General features: G+C 34.6%; 1 protein-coding gene across 1 annotated transcript in view; it reads left to right on the top strand.

Annotated features, from left to right (window-relative positions):
- Window positions 1-17,962: 17,962 nt before the first annotated feature.
- The window catches only part of LOC132282108 (probable sugar phosphate/phosphate translocator At1g48230), a 38,325-nt gene continuing 28,609 nt past the window's right edge, over window positions 17,963-27,678 (top strand). Inside the window, exon 1 of the mRNA XM_059783757.1 lies at window positions 17,963-18,273. The gene's annotated coding sequence lies outside the window, so the exon portion shown is untranslated. The remainder of the gene's footprint in view (window positions 18,274-27,678) is intronic.

The raw sequence follows: 27,678 nt of genomic DNA, 5'->3' as shown, positions 1-27,678 counted from the left end.
AGATGTATGATCCCCTTTTTATTTCACGAAGCTTAGGCATTAGGGTGTATGACCTTTCATCCTTGGGAGGCCTAGCATTTTGCATGTCTTTGGGATTCCAAAAGACACATTTACTTATATAATACATTCCCTACTAAGAGGCTTGCTCACCCCCTATATTCCAAACATTTTTCAGGAATGGAATAGCATCGGATGATTTGAGTTGAAGACTCACCTTTGGGTTCCATTACAAACATTTGTCCATTTTTTTTTTTTTTTGCTTTTCGAATTTATTTCAAATGTAATCATACTATCATGTATATTTTATGATTTCAAACTTGTTGTAGTTGATGTATTAACCTTTTACTTTTGGAAATGTAAATCCATGTTTAATTTGGAAAAGTATGCATAATTGTCTTCGAGGATAGTAATTGAAGCCAATAAGTCGTTTTTAAATGTTTAATGTATGTTTCACATGTCGTATAGTTAGTTATGCATGTTATGAGAATTTATCAATGCTTCTTAGCACTACCATGCCATATTCCATCTTGCATATCACGTAGGAATTTCAATTTTGAGGTCTTTTGCATTATAGGTTCATAGCAGAGTTTTCCGCATTTTTTCGAGCTAATTCGGTTAACTGAATTCCCATTTTGGGCGACCGGTTGCTTTTTGATCCAAATTTAGTTCATTTTCTAGTAACCAAGTCTCATTTTGGGTCACAACCGGACGACCAGTTTCCCATTCTAGACGACTGAAGTACCTGGCTTCATTTCAGTTGAGCCTCCTTCGCACTTCAGACGGTTGAAGTGATTGGGTTCATTTCAGACGACCGAAATGCAACAGGTTCACCTGCTTTGATTTTGATTGTTGACCTTGCATGTTAGTACCATCTATTATGCTTCCTTTTATACTTTGACCTTGCAAAAGCCATTTTATTGCGTTCATGGCCTAGTTTGACCTAGTTCATGTTTTTTGACCGTCATCGATGCTGGAAGGTTCTGTTTAACCTTTTTAACCTTAGCTTCCGCATTTGTTTCATATTGAGTTTCGTTACCTCATTAGAGGATCTTCCTTTGTCCTAGAGGTGGTATTCGCCTCTATTGACCTTCTCTGTTGTTTCATTTCCGCGTTCGTTTTTTACTCGAGACTTATGATCTCTCGGGAGGTCACTTCGTTGTCTTAGAGGTAGTGACTATCTCTAGAGACTCTTATCCTTTTTTGCTTCAGTATTTCAAACTTGATGTCGGGTTAAGTTCTGGGTTACGCACTGACACACCGGGTTCTTAGAATTCGGGCCGTCACATTGGGCGAAATCGAAAATAAAATAGCTTGCTGCTAGCACATTACGATTGAATATAAATTAGGTGTGATCGATCATAAATTTTGTGATTGATCATTCTGACGTGGCATCGATCCTTATCCATTTTTGAACTTATCCGCTGACTCATCACTGCAATCGATCGTGATTCATCTACGATCGATCGTGAATTCTTTGAATGATAACGTGGCAGCCTTATTCAATTGCTGACATAGCTACGAACGATGACGTGGCCAGCGATCAATCGTGAAGGATTTGTGATTGATCTTGACTTCTACCTTAGCATTTTTCTGACTTTTTTGAATTTTTTTGATGCATTTGTTTAACTCCAAAAAGGCTTTAATAGACCATTTTTAGCCCGTTTGAACCTTATTGACCTGAAATTGATAAAAACACAAATTAGAACTAAAACGAAAAAGTAAGATAGATGAAAGCACTAAAATACCCTAGCTTAGGGCTAAAATGTGCAACATTTAAGCACTTATCACTTGTTCCTCCTCGATGTGCATGGACACTTCTTCTTCTATTTTAGACACATTATTCCAGAATTTCAGCCACGTTGTCCATGATCCCTGACCAGCCCCTTTCGAGTTCCAATTTAATTTAAGAGGTCGCTTTACAATATCAAAATATGAATATGGTTTTGGAAGCTTTGTTTAATCAAATTTACATTTATAAAACCACTACTACAACTAATAAAGTATAGCGAGTTGAGATCGTCTGCATGGATTAAACACTTAGTTGGGATTTTAACTTCGACTCTACTGATTCAAGAGATTGCAATGAGGGTTGGTTGGTTGATTACACTAAGATTCAATTAATGAAATTGCAATTAAAATAAAACTAAGTAGAGATAGGGATTAAAGAGATGGGAAGTGAGGTCTTGGGGTGCATTAGAATTGCCACCAAAATCGTTCACCAAACCACACACTTTTAACTAATTTAGGGAAAACATTCTTGTAATCTAGATGTGACTACCATTTGCGATATTAAGAATGGACCATCAAATTCAAGCATGAATTGTCTACCTAACCGACAAATAAACTAAGTATTGCACAACCCATCAACTCTAAGCATGACCCATCAAATTAGTTACAATTGTAGCACACATCAATCTAGAGAATAATGGAAGTTGCAACAATAAGCAATGGAATATCAAATTCAAGCATAGATTGTCAACCTAACCAACAAATAAACTAAGTGTAGCACAACCCATCAAGCATAAGTATAATACATCAAATTAATTGACAAATCCATTCAATAAAAACTATGCATAGCCATCACTGGATCATCATCTAATCACACATAGACATGCAACCATCTAGAGAAACTAGTGTAGAGATCAATTCCTAAATAATCACACATAAGACAACATGTAATCACATAGAGAATTAATAAGAAAAATTAAACTATTGAAATCAAGAGAGAACCCAAGATTCATTAAATTCATAAGGCTATAACATTAATCACAAGATATTATTCCCCAAAAAAATGAAAGATAAGGGTTTCGATTACAAGCTTGGGGCTCATCCAAGCCCCAAGGAGAAGCCTAGCCAATCATGGAAGAAGTGGATATGGTCATGGAAACCTCAACGGCTATCTCCAAACATAGCTCCATCTTCTTCCTTTTCTTTTTTGTTAAATTCTAGAAAGAAAGTGTGTAGATTTAGAGAGATGTTCTTCCTTGTGTCTCCACTTTCCTCTTTTCTTCTAACCCTAATCTCTAAATTTTCTAGAGAGAGAAACTAAAAATTACAATATAAAATAATTGATACAATGAAGATTGAAAGATACAATGAAATGGTTCAATTCCCCCTTTTATACAAGTCTATTGGAGCTCAAAAATGTCAGAAAATAAGTCTTGAAAATATCTAATCCCACAGCCAAAAGTTAGGTGAAGTTCAGACACGTTCAAGAATTAAACAGCTCACTGCCAGTAGGATCAATTGCCAAGTTCGGTGATTGATCGTAGATGACGTGGCAATCCTATCTTAACAACTGGCAACCTAATCCTCTTAGCTGGAGATGACGTGACACTACAAACGATATCTAATCTCAGAAATCGATCGTGACTTTGACGATTGATGACATAGCAGCCTTATCCAATGCTGAAGTGGCTACGATGGATCGAGGACTTTGGCGATCAATCATGGCTTTTGGCGATCGATCGTAGATGCTCCAGTGCAATTTTTTTGACTTTTTCTGGATTTTCTGCTTGACTCCAAAAAGGGCTTAATAGGCTATTTTTAGCCCGTTTGAACCTTATTGACCTGCATAGACAAAAACACAAATTAAAAGTAAAACGGGAAGGTAATATAGATGAATGGACTAAAATACCCTAACTTAGGTGCTAAAATGTGTCACATTTGAGCACTTATCACACCCCCAAACTTAGATATTACTAGTCCCTAACAATGAACTTACGAAGTAAAGAAAGAAATGTACAACTATACAACTATGAACTAGAAAGCAATAAAAGGATAACGCCACTTTCGTAGGGATCAAGGTTGCATTTAGCATATGCAACAAGCCTTTTAAACCCCTATGTTACCCCTAGTGGACGAGTGAAGTCTCGTGAGGGTTTTCAAAAATGATACCCATAAACATCAAGCTCTTTCTCACTTAAAAGGCACTAATATTCCAAACAAGCAATGAAAGAAAACTACCTCAAGTATGCCATTTTTCAACCATCTCTAAGCAATTCTCAAAAATTCAATAACAAACAAGCAAATATGGTCCTCCACACATCAAGCAAGATAATCATGCAAATCAAATAAATTCTAGCATGCTTTTGAGTGAACCGGCATCAAGTATGTTGCTATCTTAGCAAATCAATGAAATGGGTAAACCGGCCTCAAACTAGCACACAACTCTAGTACCAATCACCAAGACAAAGAACGAACCTCTTTATTCAATTTATTTGCACCATGCTCTCTTTTTCTTTCCTTTTTTTTTTTTTTTTTCTTTTAGATTATAGATAAGAGTATGGTGCAATTTAGTGATCGCTTAAGCTTTCTAGAATATTCATGTAACGAGCGTTAGGCCAATGACTCCCAAACCAGATGGCTTTAGGGCACTAGGGGTAGAGACACCCCTAAGGACTTACAAGCTTGAATCAACTAAGTTACAAATCAAAACAATTCTCATTATGTCATTTCCCTACTTCCCACCATTGGTGAGAAGTGCCCACTTTTTTTTTTCTTTTTTTTTTTTATGTGTGTGGGCCCTTCACTTTTCTGCGCGAGAATTCAATGCTTAATGAGGCTAGAATCTGAGCTACTTAGTAATAGGGTTTGTTATTAGCATGCAAGGTCACTTTGTCAAGAATTAAAGCTTTCAAAGCTTACTAGCTCAATTGTGATATAACCATCACAATAATTAACTAAGCATGTACCCCACAAATGAATGCTAGTGTACGCATGTGTAATTATAGTACTCAAAAATTAATCTTCAAAGCATTCTCACAAACAAGATGATGTGGACCACAAAAGCAAGTATGAAATCAAACAAGGCAAAACACAAGCCTCAATTCATGATCCCGAGAGCTATAAAACAGGGCAAAACAGGGGAGGTGAGGGTGGCGATCAATCGCACTAGGCGCTACCTGGGCACAAAATGCTAAATTTTGAAAAAATTTCAAAGGCAGAAATTTTTTTTCTAAGGCCAAAAATGCAAGACATTGGTCAATGAAATGCCATGGATCATATTTAGACGACACAAGAATGAAAAATAAAAAGAAATGAAGGAGGAATAGAGTTGTAAAACTCTATGAAAAATTTGTATTTAATGTCCCTACCAAGACATTAGATCGACTCACTAGTCAAAAGAATCAAAAATCGGATATGAACCATCATCATTGACCCTCTTTTCAATTTTCTCATTTAATTCCTCACTTATAACAATGAAATCATCCTCCAAAAGAATGACTTAAAAAGAAATAAAAGAAATAATTTCGTTCCTTTCATCCACGATCTTGAAAACAAAATCAATAATGGTTGCCCTTACATCTTTTTTGTGGTCTTGAAGTGTATTCAAAGAAGGATCAAAAGAGTGATCAAGTCCATAATAAGATAATACATGTTGAAATAAATTGGACTCAATTTCATAAAGAATAAAATATAATGAAGGAGCATAAGGTTGAGGGAAGTAATTCCCCCCCAAACGTGGATCAAATAATTCCTCCATTCACACTCAAAATCCAAATGCAAGAAAAATTAGCCTCGACAAAGACCGATGCATATAACAATGAAAGTAAATGGCCTTGACAAGGACCTATGCTTGGCAAAAATATAACAATAAAATTAGCCTCAATAAGGTTTATTCCTTAAGCATATAAAGAAGTGCACAATTAAACTACAAAAGTTTCAACAATCGCTCACAAAGGTCCCAAGCAACATCGGTTCCTAAGTACCTAATTGAACAAATAATAACAAGAATGAGAGAAGAATAAAAAATAGAAAATAAAATAAAATAAAAATAAACAACTAAGTGAGCACTATTGTCTAATTTAACTCCAATAAAACCGTTAATCCCCGGCAACGGCGCCAAAATTTAACCGGCCCCTTTCGAGTACCAATTTAATGTGAGAGGTTACTTCACAATGTCAAAATATGAATGTAGTTTTGGAAGCTTTGTTTAGTCAAATTTAAATTTATAAAACCACTACTACAACTAATGATCTATAGTGAGTAGGGATCGTCTGCAGGGATTAAACACGTAGTTGGAATTTTAACTTCGACTCTAGTGATTCAAGAAATTGCAATGAGGGTTGGTTGGTTGATTACACTAAGATTCAATTAATGAAATTGCAATTAAAATAAAACTAAGTTGAGATAGGGATTTAAGATATGAGAAGTGAGGTCTTAGGGTGCATTGGAATCGCCACCAAGCTCGTTCACCAAACCACACACTTTCAACTAATTTAAGAAAAGCATTCTTGTAATCTAGATGTGACTACCATTTGCGATATTAAGAATTGACGAGCCCTCTCTTATACGATAGAAAACTGACTTTGTAATGCGAGAGATCGCTTCGCAAGGTCAAAATATGATTGTGGTTTAGGAAGCCTTTAAAAGTCAAATTTACATTTATAGAACCACTACTACAACTAATGAAGTATAGCGAGTAGGGATCATCTGCAAAGATTATACGTGTTAGAGTTTAACTTCAACTCTAGCGTATCAAAAGATTGCAAAAGGAGAGTTGGTTGTTTGATTACACTAAAATGCAATTAATTAAAATGCAAGTAAAGTAAACTAATGAGATATAAGGATTTAAGAGATATGAAGAGAGGTCTTAGGGTGTTGGAATCACCATTAAGCTCATGTAATTAACTACTTGTTTTCCATTAATGGGGAATACATTGTTGCAATCTAGATATGGCCATAAACATAAACACAATTTGCATGTAAAAGTGTGGACTATCTAATACAAGTGTGAATTGTCTACCTAACCAACAAGTAAACTAAGTGTAGAATAACCCAATAAGACAAAGGCATAATCCATCAATTAATTAACAAATGTATCTAATGAGAGCACATATCAATCTAGAGAATCATGGAATTTGCAGTAATAAGTGTGGAGTATCAAATCAAGTATAGATTGTCTACCTACCTACAAAAATGAATTAAATTGTAGAACAACCCATCAAGTGTAAGCATAATCCATCAAATTAATTTATAAACCCATTCAATGAAAACCATGCTTAACTATCACTAAATCCTTAATTAATCACACATAGACATACAACTAACATAGAGAATCTAGTGTAGAAATCAATTCTCAAATAATTACACATAAGATAACATGTAATTAAAATAGAGAATCACTAGGAAGAATTAAATCAACAATCACAAGGCTAACCACTAATCACAACAATATATATTAATCCCTAAAAATAAAAATACAATGCATTTAAAACTCAACTTTAAGTAGAATGCAATAAAGACACCTTACCCCCAAATGTAAACCGTACATTATCCTCAATGTGCAATGAGAATAATGGAAAATATGGAAAGAGTATACCATGGTGGCGAAAGCCTATGAAGCCCAGCAATGATCCAATATGAAGGATGTCTCCCCCAAACTTGGAGTCAACAACCTATTTGAATAACCACACTAGCAAACTCACATCAAATATCAAATGGGATAAGAATAATCAAATTATCCGTTCTAAGGCAATATAACACAAGATAAGAGAGATATGAGATCAAGCCCAATAGAAAATATAAAAATAGCATAACTACACGTAAGGGCACAATGATGAAAAGTTTTTATATATATTTTTTTTTATGAAAATATGTACAATGAAACAAAATGCAAGAAAAATAAAGAAATGAAAATCAAGATGAACTATACAAGAGATAAAAGACACAATGTGTCATGTGCGTGCTAAGTTTAACGTCTCTAACAAGACGGAATGTTACTTTGAACAACCATTTTTTTCTTCTTCTAAGAACATAACATGTATGTACACAAACAACAATAAAATGCAAAGAAATAAAAATGCAATGAATGAAAATGCAATGAAATAAAGAATGCAAAAAAAATTTATTTTTATTTTTATTTTTATTATGAATAGTGGTAGGACTCCGATCGATCAGGCTTGGATCGATTAAACCTTTGATCGATCCAAAGGTTCGAACGATGGATAGAGACTTGAAAATCGACAGAAAAATTCGAACGATGGGACAGAGGCCTGAAATTTGCAGAACTTGACTACAACAAGGTTCGATCGATCGAGCTTGCACTTGTGATCGATCGAACCAGCACTAAATGCCTAATTTTGAGTTAAAAGTGCAAAAAATCCTATGCTAAGCCCTAATGATGGTAACAAGAATGGAGATTGAAAAATGGATAGAAGAATGTACACAAGAACGAAAAATAAAAAGAAATGAGGGAGGAATAGAGTTTTAAAACTCTAGGAAAATTAATGTTTAACGTCTCTAGCAAGACGTTGGGTCGACTCACTAGTCGAATGAATCAAAAACTGGATATGAAACATCCTTATTGACCCTTTTTTCAATTTTCTCATTTGATGCCTCACTTACAACAATGAAATCATCCTCCAAAAGAATGACTTGAAAAGAAATGAAAGAGATTATATTGTTCCTTTCATCCACGGTCTTGAAAACAAAATCAATAATGGTTGCCTTTGCATCATTTTTGTGCTATTGAAGTATATTCAAAGAATCACTTTCCTTGTAAATTGGCAAGGTAATGTCTTTCAAAGACTCATTTGAAATATCAAGAAACACTTTCTCTTCATCCCTCTTCTCTTCCTCAAAAATAACCATCTCCTCACCCTTTAAGATAGCCACGGAGTCCATTAGAGAGTTCACTTCATATATGGAGCTCTTAATGTCAAAACCACATCTTTCATACATTTTCAAAAGGCACTCCTCAAGAAGGTCCTTGGAGAGAATAAAAGGAAGGTTTTCTTCAAGTTTTCTCTCCTCTACCTCTATAGTGGTTAACATCTCCTCACTCTTAAAAGTATTAATGGTCGGAATTAAATCATGATCAAAATAAGGAAAATCCTCATAAGTCATGTTATGCTCTATTAGATTAGCCATTAGTGGATTCATCAACTCCTCAAATTACTCACTTGCTACTTCTTCCTCACTCTCCTCATCCTCATCTATGTAAATTAGAGTTCTTGCCATTTTTTCATTTGCCTCTTCTTCCTCCTCTTGACGAGAAAGGGTACTTGCAATTTGCTCAACTTGAGCTTCTAACTTGGCTCACATTTGAGAATGAGAATTGATAAGTTGAGTTTGTGAAATATACATATCAAGTAAAGCTAACACTTTTTCTTGAAATTCGGGTAAATACCTAGAAGGTGGTGGATTTGGTTCTTCATAAAATGGTGGGGGAGGGTAATAATCATAAAAAGTATCAAAAGAGTGCTTAAGTCCATAATAAGATAATGCATGTTGAATATTGGACTCAATCGCATAAGGATTAAAATATGATGGAGGGGCATAAGGTGAAGGGATATAATTTCCCCCCATACTTGGATCAAACAATTCCTCCTATCATAATTAAAATCCAAATGCAAGAAAAAAAAAAATTTGGCCTCCACATGGGCCGATACTTGGACTTAAAATAAAGCAATGAAATTAGCCTCAACAAGGGCTATTACAAGTATGCAAAGAAGTGCACAATTGAAATACAAGAGTTCCAAGAATTGCTTACAAAGGTCTTTAAGCAACTTCAAATTCCAATGTTAGCTTTAAACTCTAATGATTGTTTTAAGATTCAATGTTTGCCTTCCTTGTAGTTAAGTACCTAATTGACAAATAATATCAAGAATAAGAAAAGAAAATACAATAGAAAATAAAATATATAAAAAATAGAAGCAATCAAATGAACACTATTGTCTAGTCTAATTCCAACAAAGCCGTTAATCCCCGGCAACGGCGCCAAAATTTGATGAGCCCTCTTCTATATGTTAAAAAACCGACTTTGTAATGCGAGAGGTCGCTTTGCAAGGTCAAAATATGATTGTGGTTTAAGAAGCCTTTAAAAGTCAAATTTACATTTATAAAACCACTACTATAACTAATGAAGTATAACGAGTAGAGATTATCCGCAGAGATTATACGTATTGGAATTTAACTTCGGATCTAGTGTATCAAAAGATTGCAAAGGAGGGTTGGTTGTTTGATTACACTAAGATGCAATTAATAAAATGCAAGTAAAGTAAACTAATGAGATATAGGGATTTAAGAGATATGAAGAGAGGTCTTAGGGTATTGGAATCACTACTAAGCTCATGTAATCAACCACTTGCTTTCCATTAATGGGGAATACATTATTGCAATCTAGATGTGGCCACAAACATAAACACAATTTATATGTAAAAGTGTGGACTATCTAATGTAAGTGTGAATTGTCTACCTAACCTACAAGTAAACTAAGTGTAGAACAACCCAACAAGACAAAGGTATAATCCATCAATTAATTAACAAATGTATCTAATGAGAGCATACATCAATCTAGAGAATCATGGAATTTGCAATAATAAGTGTGGAGTATCAAATCAAGCATAGGTTGTCTACCTACCTACAATAATGAATTAAATTGTAGAACAACCCATCAAGTGTAAGCATAATCCATCAAATTAATTTACAAACCCATTTAATGAAAATCATGCTTAGCCATCACTAAATCCTTAATTAATCACACATAGACATACAACCAATATAAAGAATCTAGTGTAGAGATCAATTCCCAAATAATCTGTGATGTTTCCAATTTTCGGCATTTTTCCTTTTTCCGGAATTTTTGTCATCTCAAGGGCATTTTTGTCTTTTGCCATTTTTCGTACCGGACACTAAGGAGTGTGTCGGTTGTGTCCAAGAGTGGTTTGGAGCATTTCATTAAGTCCAGGACTCTTTGAATGCAAGGGTGATCGTTTTGGCATTTTTTTATTTTTTATTTTTTTTTTGTGCCGGACGGTTCCGTGTGGGATCCGCTACCGGAATTGTTACATGCGGGAATTTTAATTTGGTCCATTTGCATTATATTAATTTTTATTTAATGTGTTCCAAGTGATTTTGAATTAAATTTGTATAAATGCATATGTGTGTGTGTGTGATGTAAAATGAAAATAAAAGGAAAAAGGAAAAATGAAATAAAAATGGTGGGACCCACCACCACTATTATAGTGGTCTAGAGACCACAAGGGTCTCAATTCTCTCTCACTCCCGTAACCCTCTCTCTCACCCTCTCAAAGTTTCTTTTTCTTTTTCTTTTCACTTCAAAACTTTGATCCTAGATTTCTCCATCAATATTTGGAATTTTTGGAAGCCGTTTGCGGCAATTCGAAGAGCTCGGCGAGACCTTTACGTTGATGTAAACAATATCTTGTTTGGCTAAGCTTGCAATTTTGAAAATTCTAGGGTATAAATTGGGAATTTTCATCTAGCTTGAGGTAGGGGTCTCTCATCCATACAATCTTGTACCTTTGTGAGTTAATTTTACTTGATTTATGTCATAACATGCTAATTTGTGTTGATTTTATTCTAAAGTGATTTAATTGTGTATATGAATTATATGACTTTATGTGTAGTTAATATTGTGCAAATTAACATGCTTAATTGGTAATATTTCTTGCCTATTGTACTTAGAATTTGCTAAATTTTATGTTGAGAAAGCATGATATTCTTTTGGGATTTCTTATGATATTATGTTATGTGATATGAACTTAAATTTGGTGTATGATAATGGATAATGGTATAACATGATGCATTCATGCGTAATATCGGGCAAGGAAAAATAGGAAAGTTGTTTTGGAATTTTAAGAAAGGGGTTTTGGGAAAAAAATTTGATAAAAAGAGTTTTATAAAAAAAAAACCCGGACGCCAAAGGAGTATCGAGGGTCCGTGACGTTAATGTAGCCTAGAGGGAACTAGGGAGATCGCCCTAGTGTGGTTGAGCTATCTGGGTCCAAATGACGCTGCGGGGTTACCAAGAGTCAGGGACAGTAGCCAATCCTTCTCTCGTGTCGCCAAGGGAGTACTGAGGGACGGGTTACGTTAACGGTTTGAAAAGTGAAGTTTTTGAGGTGAATTAAAAATTGGGAGTGACATGCGTAGCATTGCATTCATAGCATGGAAATTTGTTAGTCTTGAACTTGAGAAACTTATGTTGTATTTCCCCGGCTTTACATGACCCTAATTCCTATTGTTCTATTCATTGTTTGAATTCACGGGGTTACAAGAGGTATATCTTAAGCATTACCAACTGAGCAATTTGCTCACCCCTTTATATTTTACATTTTTTTTCAGGCCACGAAAAAGAAGTAGTGAAAGATAATCCACCCCATTCTTAGCTCGGAGTAGGAAAATGTCTCTTTTGCTATCTTTTGTATTTGGGCCTAATTTTGTAAAGTGTTGACTAAAGATGTATTACTTTGCAACAAGTGATTATTTAGGTTCATTTTGTATATGACCATTGGGGAAATGTAATTAAGTTTTAATCACACTAAATCCTTTAGTGTATTTAAGTACCGTGTGGTAAATTATGTTAACAATGTGGTTGTTGTTATTGTGTTAGGTGTTGAAATGTATTTAAACATGTACGTGAGTGTAGTGGTGTGGGTGGTTGGGTATCAAAGTTGGTGTATCTCGGTTTCCTTCAGACAGTGGCATTTTGGGTGAGGATAACCCAACCAGTCGACGTAAAATCCCATACGTTGACCGAATGACCTGAACCCATCGACGTGAATTTCCCACACATTGACCGGTATCTTGGCAGTAAGCATTTCCACTGTACAAGTCTTTAACCAGTCGACGTGTAGCCTTCCATACGTCGACCGATATACTGGCAATGGGCTTTTCCACTGTACACGTCCCAAACCTGTAATGTATACACATTGACTGGTTCCTGTTCCATACATTTTTTATTTAGTTTCCCTAAATATTTCTTACCACCTATCTAAAGTTGTGAAATTTACTTTATAACCCAAATAAAATACATTAATTATATTTTAATAACGGAAATGACTGTTTGGCCCCCAGATTTTTACATTAATTAATATGCTACATAAGTAAATAACTAATATGCCTTTTGAGTCTTAAACCATTAGAACTGTGACAAATGACCATCTTATCCTTGTTGGACTTTAAAAATATAAATTTAATGTGAAAGGACCGTGTTACCCTTGGATGATCTAGGGTCAGGCAAGGACCCGTTTAGTGATCCGAATCCAGTGGATTTGGGTCGTTACATAATTACACATAAGATAATATGTAATTAAAATAAAGAATCACTAGGAAGAATTAAATCAACAATCATAAGGCTAACCACTAATCACAATAATATATATAAATCCCCAAAAATAGAAATACAAGGGTTTAGATTACACAATACTTAGGGCTCATCCAAGCCCTAAGTGAAGATCTAGCCCATGGTGGTAGAGGTGGTCAAGGTGCCAATAAGGTCCTCCTCTAAGCATGGCAACATCATCATCTTTTTCTTCTTCTTTTAAGCTCTTTAGAGAGAGTGTGTGTAGATGTTCTTCAAACCCTTGTGCCTCCACTTTCCCCTCTTCTTCTAACCCTAATACCTGACTTTCTAAAGAGAGAAACTAACTATTACAATGTAAATTAAAACATTATCTTTACAAATGGTTCAATTGGCCTTTTATATGTGGCCTTCGGAGTCCCAAACAAGTCAAAAATACGCCTAAAAATGGTCCAAACCCATAGCCCACTCGTCCATGAAGTTTAAGTCCGAACTGATACTAAAACTGCTTTCAGCACGATCATTCACATGTATGTTCGATCGTTCAAAGCTCGCTCGATCGATTAAAGCTGTGGTTCGATCGATCATAGCATGTCGGTGCATAATGTGGATAATGACAAAAGCTGAGATATTTATGGGGATAAGGGCAAAAGTAGTTATGAGGATAACATCAAAAGGTTTAATCGTTCAGAGCTCGATCGTTCAGAGTTTGATCGTTTAGGGTTCGATCATTCAGAGCATGCAGTTTTTAGCATCAGCCTCCTTTTGCTCCAACTTCTCACCAAGACTCAGTTTGACTCCAAAAAGGCCTTAATGGATCGAAATTAGCCCGTTTGAACCTTATTGACCTGAAATAGACAAAAACATAAATTAGTACTAAAATGGGAAAGTAAGATAGATGAATGGACTAAAATACCCTAACTTAGGTGCTAAAATGCATCATATTTGAGCACTCATCAAGAATGGACAATCAAATTCAAGTATGAATTGTCTACCTAACTGACAAATAAACTAAGTGTAGCACAACCTATCAAGTCTAAGCATTACCCATCAAATTAGTCACAATTGTAGCACACATCAATCTAGAGAATAATGGAAGTTACAACAATAAGCCATGAAATATCAAATTCAAGTATAGATTGTCTACCTAACCAACAAATAAACTAAGTGTAGCTTAACCCATCAAGCATAAGTATAATCCATCAAATTAATTGACAAATCCATTCAATGAAAACTATGCATAGCCATCACTAGATCCTCATCTAATAACACATAGACATGCAACCATCTAGAGAAACTAGTGTAGAAATCAATTCCCAAATAATCACACATAAGACAACATGTAATCACATAAAGAATTAATAAGAAGAATTAAACCAAAGAAATCAAGAGACAACCCAAGATTCATCAAATTCATAAGGCTATAACATTAATCACGAGATATTATTCCCCAAAAAGAATGAAAGATAAGGATTTAGATTACAAGCTTAGGGCTCATTCAAGCCCTAAGAAGAAGCCTAGCCAATCATGGAGGAGGTGGATGTGGTCATGGAACCCTCAAGGGCTATCTCTAAACATGGCTCCATCTTCTTCTTTTTCTTCTTTGTTGAATTTTAGAGAGAGAAAGGGAGAGTAGATCTAGAAAGATGTTTTTCCTTGTGCCTCCACTCTCCTCTTTTCTTCTAACCCTAATTTTTAACTTTTTAGAGAGAGAAACTAAAAATTACAATTTAAAATAATTGATACAATGAAAGATTGAAAGATAAATGAAATGGTTCAATTCCCCGGCACTTTTATACAAGTCCATTGAAGCTTAAATTGTCAAAAAATAAGCCTTCAAAATATTTAATCCTGCAGCCAAAAGTTAGGTGAAGTTTGGGCGTGTTCGGGAATTAAACAGCTCACTGCCAACAAAATGGTGATTGATCGCCAAGTTTAACGATCGATCGTCAATTTCGGCGATCGATCATAGATGGCGTGGCAATCCTATCTTGACAACTGGCAACCTTATCCTCTTAGCTGGCGCTGACGTGGCACTACGAGAGATCGCCAATCTCGACGATCGATTATGACTTTGACTATTGATGACGTGGCAGCCTTATCCAATGTTAAAGTGGCTGCAATGGATCGAGGACTTCGGCGATTAATCGTGGCTTTCGGCAATCGATCGCATATGCTCCAGTTTAGTTTTTTTTACTTTTTTTTAATTTTCTGCTTGACTCCAAAAAGGGCTTAATAGGCTATTTTTAGCCCATTTGAACCTTGTTGACTTGAAATAGACAAAAATACAAATTAGAACTAAAACGGGAAAGTAAGATAGATGAATGGACTAAAATACCCAAGCTTAGGTGCTAAAATGTGTAACATTTGAGTACTTATCAATCCCAACCCATTCTATCAGTCAACGGTAGCAGTTTGCATGGAAAGTTATCAATCTTCATCTGATGCACAAGCATACAACCAAGTGTCCCACGTCTTTGATGATTCCCACTTTGTATTCTCCTCATATAGATTACATATGTATCATGCATATATGTGTCTGTCATTGTGCATGCATGTTTTTCCTTAATTTTAGTAACTTCTCTTTTGGTTAGACTTTCCTTTTGGTACACTTCTATGGCATCACGTACTCCACGGTTAAGTAACCTCTTTTCTGTGTATATAAAATTGGCATACATATACATATATATATTTATTTATACACTTCCCATTTTTCGGATGATCACCAATGTCCCTATTTTTAGAAGTTTTTTTTGACTTGGCATGAAGATTTGATGAACTTGGACATAATGGCTGAATATCTGTTGAAACTTCCCTACAAAATGGGTGAAATTACAGCACCACATTTCCACTTCCCTTCTATTACTCAGTTAATCCATCTTGCGAAATCTTAGGGGTTACCATGTGGCAATCGCATGCCATATAGACTAAAACTACTCTGACGCCACATAGCAACATCTAACTGGCTCCATTAAAAAAAACTAACTGTAACGTAGTAGTGCAGACCGAGTACTAACATCCTGGTTATTTGATCTCAAGGATTTTAATAAGATATGGCAAGTTTTATGGAACTCGCCATATGTTCTTCTCTGATTGGTCTAAACAACATTGTTTCCTTTAATCCTTTTCACAAATCCCATGTGGCAATGTCTGATAGCTCCACGTGTCATGTCTTGAATAGTCAAGTGAGATTGAAATCTCTATGCAATCTTTACTTTCAAGAGATCGGTGGGAGATTGTGAGAAATTGATCTGGTGTGGCAGGTCTTATGAGACTCTCCATATTCTTGCTTAATGGATTCCATGTGGCGGAACACAATTGGCTTAATGGTCTTTGCCCTAGATTACTACGTGAAGTCATATATGTGTAATAATGCTTGTGACCTTCTTTTCCAAGTTTGTTAGAATTGTGATATAATAGGGCAAGCTCTATTAAAACTTGCCATATGCTTCTTTCTTATTGGTAGACAATTTCTTTCTTAATTCTCACCTTATGTGTGAGTTCATGTGGCAATACTTGGATGCGGTGTCCCTTATTTGATTTAAGTAAACTTGAATATATGATTTTCTAATTTAATTCTCCTTTTCTTTGAACTTGCCATATTTCGTATTTTCATTTGTCCAAAAATAATGAAATAAACACTTTATTTTTCAAGTTTTTAGAATTGAATACAGCCTAATCAGGTACATTCAATCTTCAATACTCCAATGATTAAAAAACTCAATTTTATCTCTTGAACTATGTGTCAATTTCTTTTCTTCATCAAGCTGCACCAACTACAAGAAAAGACCCCATCCACCCCACTCGTTTACTTGTTCAAAGTATGGAATTCAGTGTAGGCTGTGTAGCATAGCTCAAAGTGCTGTTGTTGTTGCATTTATAATCACCATTATCCCTGGACTATTAAACATTCCTTTACTTTTTATATTAAGATCATTTCAAGTGTGACTCAAAGGTATTCCATACATGTTTTCAAGCCATTCTGAAAAATTATTGTATTGAAACTCATCTCAGTTTCATAATATACTGACTCAATAACTAAGTACTACAATTAACATAAAGAATACATTAAAGAATGAAACGACACTTTAGAATTGAAGTTGAAATGAAAGGAAATTTTAATATTTAATTCCTAGACAATTTGATATTTCTAGACTCTCATATATATATATATTTTCAATGGTAATATACTTACGGACCCATAACTTGAATTCTTACTAAATTATTTTAGGAGGCAGATGAGACACTATGATATAACTTTTAATGACATCACTATGATATAACCTTTAATCTTGAAGGATTGGAAATGCAAAAATTCAATCCTATCACATAAACATTGGTATATACTATATACCAATTTATTCTCATCAAAAATCATTTTTTTTTTCAAAAAGAATTAAGAAAGTTAGGTGCGACCTGGAAGATTTAAAATAATTTTTATTTATTTTTTATTTTTTAAAATCATAAAAATATTATATATTTTCACGTGATAAAAAAAGGTTACATCTACAAAAATTCAACATTATCATTAAATATATAACTCCAACATTTTAATTTTTTTTCAGATCATATCATGATCTGAAAAAAAGATTAAAAGATTCGGGTTCGAATTCAGATTCTATTCAAATTCATTCAGGTGATGCTAATTTAAGTTTTCGAATTGATAGATGAGAGTCTAGAATAGTGTTTGCAATCAAACAATTACCACGCGGAATAAACTTTGTACAGACAATAGATGCAAATTTGGGCAAATTGGAGGTCCATCACAGATCAAAAAAAGGCTCATTTGTAGCCGTCTGATGATACTCTCTATCGCTCTCATTGTATAGTCATGTCTGCCAGTAGAATAGGGGAAATTTAGAGAGAGAAACAGGTGTTGGACCCACTGTACGAAAATAGATTGATTTCTTCACACAGAAAAGCTCTGATTTCTCACATGCTTTGTGTTGTGTTAGTGTTCTTCTGATCCCCACCATCGATAACTCCTATCCAAGCATTTACTTCTACTACTGCCTTCCAAGTTCCAATACTCCTGCTTCCGAGTTCCCCCATATACTCTCTCTCTCTCTACAGAAACCTCTCTCTCTACGTAAACTCTCTCGAACTGTCTTTCTCCTTCCTGTCTCTCTATTGTCTTCATTGATCGGTGAAGGAAGAGTAGGGATCTGTAGAGGCACCGACATATTTGCAGTTGTTTGAAGGTGTCGGCAATCGATCTTCAGGTAAAGTCCTGTTGAACTTTGAAGGAGTTTTTGGTTGTTATGCTTGTAGTTTTTTGGATTTTCTTTCTAACGTATTAGATCTGGTTTCGCATTGAATGTTCTAAGTAATTTTACTAAGGTTACACAAAAATGCAAGATTGGTAGTTGTTTCTGAAACTGTATTTTGTGTTTTTTTTTTGTCTGTTACTATAATTTGTTGCATGATTTGTGGGATAGAATTAGAAATGAGCACATTGGGGAGATGGTTGAACACCCATTATAGACTAAATGAGAGAATCAATTAAGATGGTTTGAACATGTGCAAAGAAGACCACTAAGTACATATGTTAGATAGAGTGACAAGGTCCACATTGACTGTAATGCTAGAAGCTCAAAATTAACATGTGTAGAGTTAGTAATGGAAGACATGATAAAATCTGGTTTGACTAAAGCTGTAACTTCAGATAGAGCACAATGTAAAAATATTATTCATGTAGCTGACTCAAGCAGTTCGGAAAAGGATTTGCTGAGCTGATTTGGGAGAGAACAAGGCTCTCTGTATTGAGATGTATGCGGGTCTGTGTCAATCTCTGGATTATACGTGTTTATTGTTTAGATGCATGTATGAACTGTTTTAATACTAAAGACATAATTATGCAGGATAACACTAGATTTTCTTCTAGTAATAGGTAAGTTCTAGAAAACATACAATTTTGCTCACTGATAGAGGCTATGATAAGCTTGTGGGTTTAGTATTCTGAAAATTTGAACAGAGGTTATCAGCTTTAAGAATTGAAAACAAGTTGTAATTTACTTTGTTTTTAAATTGATTCATCGTTTCTTGGGATTTCTAGACATCTAAGTATTTTGTGGTTGTGATGTCAAAATAAATACTGATGTTTTGCTGGAAAGAGATTGAATTGATCAAATATGGTTGTTTTTGCCCTTGTAATGAAGGTAAAGAAAACATTACCCTCATGAAACGATATAGAATTCACTTTATTCTTGACCGCTTTCCTCGTGACCAACCTCTTGCTTCTTTGTGCGATCCCTTCTTAAAATCTTTATTTATCTCTTCAATCTTATGTTATTCTACCAATATGGCTTTGGAGTTACACGTGGAACCTTGGAGTTCGTCGATGGCGAACAACATTGTAGAAAACCCAATGTGCAGTCCGTTGAAAGCGCGAGGTCTTAGGCAAGGCTTATTGATGTCATTCTTATAGATAACCTTGCTTGCTTTAAGTGCCCAGTTCGTACTCATCAAACAAATCGTTGATACCATCAAACTCTTTTTTTTGGGGAGGTCAGTGTAATTTCTGAAAACATAGGAAAGTTCCACATAATTTTGCTGAATCTCTTGGAAGGCTGTGTAATTTATCCAAAAGCAAGGTGAAATCATTGGTCACTTATTCCTTCCCCCCCTCCACACCCCCCCCACCCCCCCCCCCCCCCCCCCCCCCCCACACACACACACACACACACACACTAACAAACAGAGACAGCAAGTCAGGTGCAACACTAAAAAACATAAAAATGGAATACGTGAGAAAGAGCTACATGAGGAAGCCCTCACTTGCCCTCAATTGTTGGAGTAATAAACTATGAAATCAAACATTCGATCCAACAATTGAGAACACAATCTTATTGTGGGAGTGCCCTCATGATAAAATATACTCTACAGTAAATGTGACTATTTTCTCATTTTTGATACACTTAACCATAGACGTATAATATTATCATTAAATTAATAACTGCAATCCTTCAAAAAGTGTTTTTAAAGTTCATTGTAACTCAAAAAAAGAGTTAAGGCTCTAATCAGATCAGATAAATGAATGGATTTCAAATGAAGAAATTTGAGTTTAAAAATAATATTGCTCTTTGAAATTGGATTTAGAAACTCAAAAGGGAATATTATATTAGAGGTAGTAGACATTTTATTTCAATATTGTGTAGTTAAATTCCTTGCTGCCAGATTTCAAATAGCTTCTTTTAAATTTGGAGGGGATTAGTCTCACCCAAAGGGTGTCTCCATAGGTTGTTTGAGACTTACGACACCCTTTGGGTGAGACTAATCCCCTCCAGATTTCTAAGGGAACTTAATGGAGTTTAGAATGGCTTTGGTTCAATTCTCGTAAGGGTAAAAATTAAGGTAAATAGAAAGATGCAATCCTTAGATGTTCCATGATCAATTTTCTTTCATTTTCTTATTCAAAATATAGAGTCTAGTCTAGGTGGCTCATTTACCTGTTTTTGTTAGAAAGTGAGCTTTCTTCGATCATGACGTTTTTACCTTTACCATTGGGATCAGCCTGGGCCTGTTCCTCTATCACGAGTGGAACAAACTGGACATTGAAGCGCTCTGTCAGCATCTGGAAATTCTCAGATAGCTGCTTGAAAGCCTCTGGAGTGATGACCGGATTGTCATTAGTGGGATTGTCAGTGCTTGTATCTTGTTAAACCATTATTTACTTTTTATATCAAAGGATAAAGTCAAGGCAAGTATGGCTAGGTCTTGCTCCTGTCAAAGGTTCAAATGGAGCGTAGCATACCCTACTAGATGTTCCATACATGCTTTCAACCCTTTCTAAAAAAATAAAATTTGAACCAAAATATTTTCTTATTTCAAGCCAATTTCTGAATATAAAACTTGTTTTTAAGTGTCTTGACACAATCTAACTAGATATTAAGTGACCCCTATGTATTAATCTATCAATAATCTAATTTACTTATCAAAAAAAAAAAAAAAAAAAAAAAAAAAACTATCAATAATCGAATTAACCAGTAAGCCGTGTTATATAAATGAACAGTATTCTAGCTTACTAAAAACATTTAGTTTTTCTTTTGAAAAGCAAGGAAGTCGGGTGCGACAATAAAAGTCTTAGGGCCTGTTTGGCAACCTTTCGGTTTTCGTTTCTGTTGTAAAGCATAAAACGAAAGCGAAGAGATAAATAAAGCAAGTAGAACACACAAATATTATGTGGTTCAGCCATTAGGGCCTACATCCATCGCACAAAAAGCCCAAAGGGCTACATCACTTTTATAATACTCTCTCAATTCATACACTATAATGGTGGAGGCTCATTTATATAAGAGAAGAAATAATGATAATGGAAAGAATTAGAAAATAGGAAAACGAGGAGAATTTTTCTCCACTGATACCTCTAGTAACACCAAATCTTCAATAATAGAAAACAACGTCAATTACTGAAAGATTTTCCTCCACTGATTCCTCCATTAAATCTTCAATAGTTTTTGTTTTCCTCCGAAACAGAAACAACATTTTTGTTGTTGAGTGTGTTCAATAGTGATTGGAAGCATGTTTGGTAACGTAAAATTTGTTGCAAGATTTTTGGAAGCAATAACATGAAAACATGTTTGGTAAAAAAATGTTGCAAGATTGAGAAACAAAATGGATAGTTAAAAAAGACCATCTAGAGTGTTTTTGTTTTTCTTGTTGGTACTATTCACAGCTACATTGTTTTTTCTACAATGTGAAAACATTAAGAAATACCAAGTTTCTATTTTGGGCCTCTTTTCGGCAACAAATGCAGTATTATTTGAATGACAACAAAATTACCAAACGTGTTGCAGTGTTTTGATTCGCTATAGTACACCACTCGCAACATAGAACACGAAACAGAAACGGTTGCCAAACAGACCCTTAAAAATGAAATAGGTGAGAAAAGCTACATGAAGGCACTCTCACAAGCCCTTAATTGTTGGGTTAGTAAAGTATGAGATCAAACATTCAATCCAACAATTGGGAACATGAGCTTATTGTGGGAGCACCCTCATGATAAATGTGCTCTACAATAAATGCAGTTATTTTCTCCGTGCATAAATACAGTACGTCAACAACAACCAAGCCTCTTTACCAACTACCGGGGGTTGGTTACATAAATCCTATGTTTCCATTCTGCTCTTTTTCTTTGATAAGTATGTTTCCATTCTGCTCTTCATAGGATTCATGTTCATATTGGTCATGACAAAGTTTTACGCTGGCTGTCAAGGTACCTAACACAAACCTCTTTTAACGGGCTTGGGACCGGCTGTGTAAAGAAATACAGGTGGAGTTTCCATGCACAAATACAACATTATCATTAAAAAAAATAAAATCCTTAAAAAAATAAAATAAAGTATATCATGATTGAAAAAAGATTAAGGCTCCAATCAAATAAATAATAGAAAGGATTTGAGTTTCAAATAGGACCATGCTACTTAAACCGAGGACTTAGGCTGAAGTCCTCGGCCAAATAAGTTGCATCCATTAGATGCATATAATGGGACCCAAACTTTGGTTCCACCATATGCATCTAAAAGATGCAATTGCTTCTGCTGAGGACTTCGGTTGAAGTTTTCAGTTTAACTGTCTTTTCAAATAACTCCTATTTTGGTGACTAGAGGGGTGTCCCCATCCTTTGGGTGAGACTAATCCCCTTTGGACTTCAAATAAATCCTTCCACTCTGTTATTTGAAATCCAAACATATAATACATTTGCATATTGTTAAATTTTAACTTAAAATTACTCAGTTTAGATTTCTATTACAATCCATTAAATGATTGAGCATAAATCTATTCCTTTCAAATCCTTCAATCCAAATGTAGCTTATGATTTATACTAATGCGAGTAACATTAATAATTTAATAAAAGACTATGAATTAACTAGATTAGGGAGTAATACAAATTTCCTTCTGTTATATTTGCATTCAGCAACTACCATGCAACTAACTTGCATACACAATATATGCAAATGTTGGCAAAATGGAGGTCTGTCACCAATGATAATTATCAATGATAGGCTCAACTGTAGCCTCCTGATAATATCATCTAGCCATGCTAGTCAATAGGTGCAGCAGAGAAGCAATTCTTCTCACATGCTCTGTACTCTGATCCATCATCAATAACTCAAATCAGCACCCCAAACATTTAAGTCTACTGTTTGTCTGAAGGCATCGGTAATTGAGCTTGAGGTATAGTCCTATTCAACTTTGTTGGATTATGGATTTTTGGTTCTTCTTGCTTCTCGTATTACATCTGGTTCCGCATTTCATTCTACATCTTGTTTTCAATATTTTTCATATCATCATTTGGTTCCGTTTTGCTAATAGTTTGTATTGTACGAGGTTGTTTATAATTTGATGTAAAACATATAGGGGTACTTATGCATATATGCAAAATGATATACTCAGTAATAAATATTAAATGCAATTTTACTATGTGACACAAAATAGGCAATCTTAAAGATAATGTAAGGTTGGTAGTTGTTCCAAAACTGTGTTGTTGTCTGATAGTAGAGTTTATTGCAAGATTTGCAATGGAGAACAAGCCTCTCTGTATCTAGATGCATATGTATATGGGTGTAGGTCAATGTCTGGATATATCTGTATATTATTTGAATTCATTTATGAATTGTTTTGACAGTAAAAGAACATAATTATGTAGTATAGCACTAGACATCTTCGTAATTTGGGGTCGTGATGTCAAATTATATTCCGACGTTTTGTGGGAAAGAGATTGAACTATGAAATTAGGCCTTTGGAATAAAAAGTAAAGAGAGTGTTGGTTGTGAAAATACAATCGAATAAAATTTAAGAAAAGAAGAAGAATGAGTAGTAGAAGGACAATCTTCTAGGAGTTTCACCCAAAATTCATTAATCTACATCCCTTGAGGTTGTATTTCACCACCATCATGCAATATTTAGTTTGTCAAAATATCAACTCTATATATTGATATCTGTTACTGAAGTTCTCCTACTTCTATTTTGACTAGAACTCCAAATTAACATTCTGAGTTCTCTCCTTTTTTTATGGTATAGGAAGGGTTTGTAACTTTGGGAGGATTTTCTCGATATTTTGGATAGCTTAAGGATGTAAAGATGTATTCTTTTGTGCTGTTGTTCTTTGCCTTTGTTCTGGTTTAAGTGTTTTTTTTTTTTTTTAAATGAATTTTTACTTAACAAAAATAAATAAAGTGTTTTTTTTTTTTTTTTTTTTTTTTTTTTTTTAATGAATTTTTACTTAACAAAAATAAATAAATAAACTTTGACTACTAAGTTCATTCTAGACTTGTAATGGACTATATACGAAAATCCAATAGCTTCATATGGGAACAAGACAAGGATGCTGACGACGACGATGGCATCGAAGATCCAACAGCATTCTAGACCTATAATAAGACTGGACCACCATTACAGCTAATGTTGAATAAATCCATATAATTGAAAATTAATAACAATTATAAAATTAACCAACAACATATTGATTCAAATTAAACATTAAGTAAGTACTCGACAAATCGAAAATTTATTACACAAGGTCCAACGTGTATTCCATATGAAAATTTCAATTTATTTATTTTATTTTATTTTTTTATTTATTTTATTGCTTCTTTTCCTTGTTGTCATCTTTGCATCAGATAACTCTCTCTGTTACTTATACCGTGGGTTTGGTATTCTGGTTTAAGTTCGAGATGTCTTACAAGCTGACTACGTTACATGGACTCTTCAAAATCAGTGAAGTATCCGTGTCGGACACATATTGCTCGGACATGGGTATGGGATATGTGTCCGATACTTTTTGTTAGACATGTACTTAAAAGGCATATCCAAGCATTCAATTATATTATATTATTACTTTAAAATGAGTTAAATGCCTATATTGAACATTTTATTAGATAAAAACATTGTTTTACTCTAGAAAATAAAATAAAATAATTAATAAAGTGAATATTTAGCTGTGTCCGTGTGTCCTTCTATTTGGAGATTTGACACGTCCGACACATGGATACATACTCGTGTCTGACACACGTACTTGAGTCCATGTAACATAGCAAGCTGATCTCTCTTTTACTATTCGTGACTCACTATTAATAGGTGACCTATATATATATATATATATATTTAGTGATTTTACAAAATTTTGGAGGGACCGCATATTAAGTTTTTCTTACTATTTTCAAACTCTTGAAATATTACAACCATGGTCCAATGGCAACCTCACCACAATCAACTTCATTTGCAAAGTTTCATAGTTCTAACTAGTCTCTCAAGGTTCTATCATACCAAGGGGATTGCATCTGAGCTTCATATTCAATTTTCTTTCCTCAACAACCATGTAGAGTTGTTCAAATGAAAAGAGAAACTGTTAAGAGTACAAGTTTTACTGTTCTTTTGGAAAATCCTTTATCCCAGTTATGCTTCAGAGGATTTCTTGGCATAATTTGAAGTTGACCAAAGTGCAATTCAAAAGTGCAACTGCTTCTTTTAATGGTTGTATGTTGGGTATAGGGCCTTTTGAATTGCTTTGAGTGCGCTTTTAATGAATTTACTTATAAAAAAATATGTAAGAACTAGAATTACAATGCAAAGAATTTTAAGATAACTTATTTCGTTACAAAAAGAAATTAGAATGATATGATACTCATTATATCACAATTGTGAGCATTAACTGTCTTTTTAGTTGTGCACCCTAAGTACAAGTACTCCAAAACATCTGATAAATTCATCAAATCACTAAGGCTGTCCTGCTCATTAAACGATATTATCAGACATATATAACAATTTAATGTGTCATAATGAAATGCAATCCAGCAAACATAAACAAATTAATTGGATTTAAAATCAGATTTGAATTGAGCATATGCATATTTGAATCTAAACAAGCCAAAACTTTTGATAAATTTGGAAGTTTTAAATTGGGTTATGAATAAAGTACCAAAATACACTTGTTCTGTAAAACACAAAATACTCTTTTTATTTGATAAGTAAGTAGGATTGTGCCAATTCATTTTCCTCTAATTATTTTATTGACGTAAAAAAAATAATATGTGAGACATTAACTTTTGTTGTGACATATAAGCCGCCGTTTGGAACTTTCAAATTGTCATCACCCCCTTGTTTGAAATACATACCTTCACTGAGCTATATATTATTGTGAAATTGATGACACATATTAGCTGGGAACTGAAGTAGTAACAAGTAAAACCACTCCTATGTAACCTGGAACATAGGTGGAGAACTCCCTCTGACCATGAAATGATTAAGAAGGGGGTTCTTTGTCAAGAATGAGAAATGAACGCCTGCTGTATCTTCCCATTCCGGTGAAGTTTTTTTCAACTGTTTTTTTGTTTTATTGAACATAAATGTATACCTTCCTTGATTGCAAATAAAGCTAAGAAGTCTTTAAGGATTTCAATGTTTTTGTACTTGTTAATTTTTCAGACAAGATTGTCTTCTTAACACAGTTATAAATGAGAAAACCTACCCTTGAAGCTATCATTTATTAATTTTTTTGTGCTCTTATATAATAATCTTGTACATTTTCTATAGAATAATATTGTCCGGAGGTTATTTAGCAGTTTTCCTCCATGCTTACTCTTCATTTTCTCAATTTTTGTGAAATAATTTATTTCTTTCCAATTTATCAGATCAACCTGTGGGTTGTGTTACTCATTTTGGTTGTCTTTCAGATCGTTACAGTAGAAATATATAAAAAGAAGAGAAAAGAGAGAATTGCGTAAAGGCTTGAATGAGATGAATTACTCATTCACAGCTCTAGTATTTATAGATAAAATGAGCACATGCTCATATTACAAGAAAGGAAACTAAATCAAATCACAACTTATTCTAAAGCATATTCTATGGCATATTCTATAGCAAAATCAACTCTCTGCTATTATGGTAAGTCATACCATAAATCGTGGTATCATATATATGCTATTATATGCATAGTCAAATCTCTACTATTTTGGTAAGTTATTCCATAAATCGTGGTATCATAAATGCTAACACTCCCCCTCAAGTTGGTGCGTGGATATCTGAAATGCCCAACTTGGACAGTGCATTCTCAAACACAATCTTGCTGATGCCCTTTGTAAGAATGTCTGCAAGCTGCTGAGAGCTTGTGACAAATGGAGTGCAAATTTGACCAGAGATGATCTTCTCTCGAATGAAGTGACGGTCCACCTCTATATGCTTAGTCCTGTCATGCTGAACGGGATTTGTTGCCATGCTAATGGCAGACTTGTTGTCGCAGTAGAGTGAGAATGGAAGTGACACTGGAAGGCACAAGTCTGTCATCAAGGTTTTCAGCCAAAGCAACTCACCCACCCCAAGAGCCGTAGCTCTATAGTCTGCCTCTGCACTAGATCGAGAGACAACATCCTGCTTCTTACTGCGCCAAGTAACCAAGTTACCACCAATAGTGGTACAAAAACCTGAAGTAGACCTCCTATCTGAAATTGAACCTGCATAATCAGCATCTGTCCAAGCTTCAACACGTAAGTGACCATGATTAGTAAACAAAATGCCACGGCCTGGACACCCTTTTAAGTAGCGAAGAATCCGAATAGCTGCATCAAGGTGTGGGGCACGAGGAGAGTGCATGAATTGACTCACGACACTCATGGCATAAGCAATGTCAG

This window comes from Cornus florida, unplaced genomic scaffold (genome assembly GCF_030987335.1).
Source record: "Cornus florida cultivar Cherokee Brave unplaced genomic scaffold, ASM3098733v1 CherokeeBrave_3.0.0_Hap2_Chr01, whole genome shotgun sequence".
NCBI classification, from domain to species: Eukaryota; Viridiplantae; Streptophyta; class Magnoliopsida; order Cornales; family Cornaceae; genus Cornus; species Cornus florida.
This window is presented reverse-complemented; position numbering and strand designations above follow the sequence as displayed.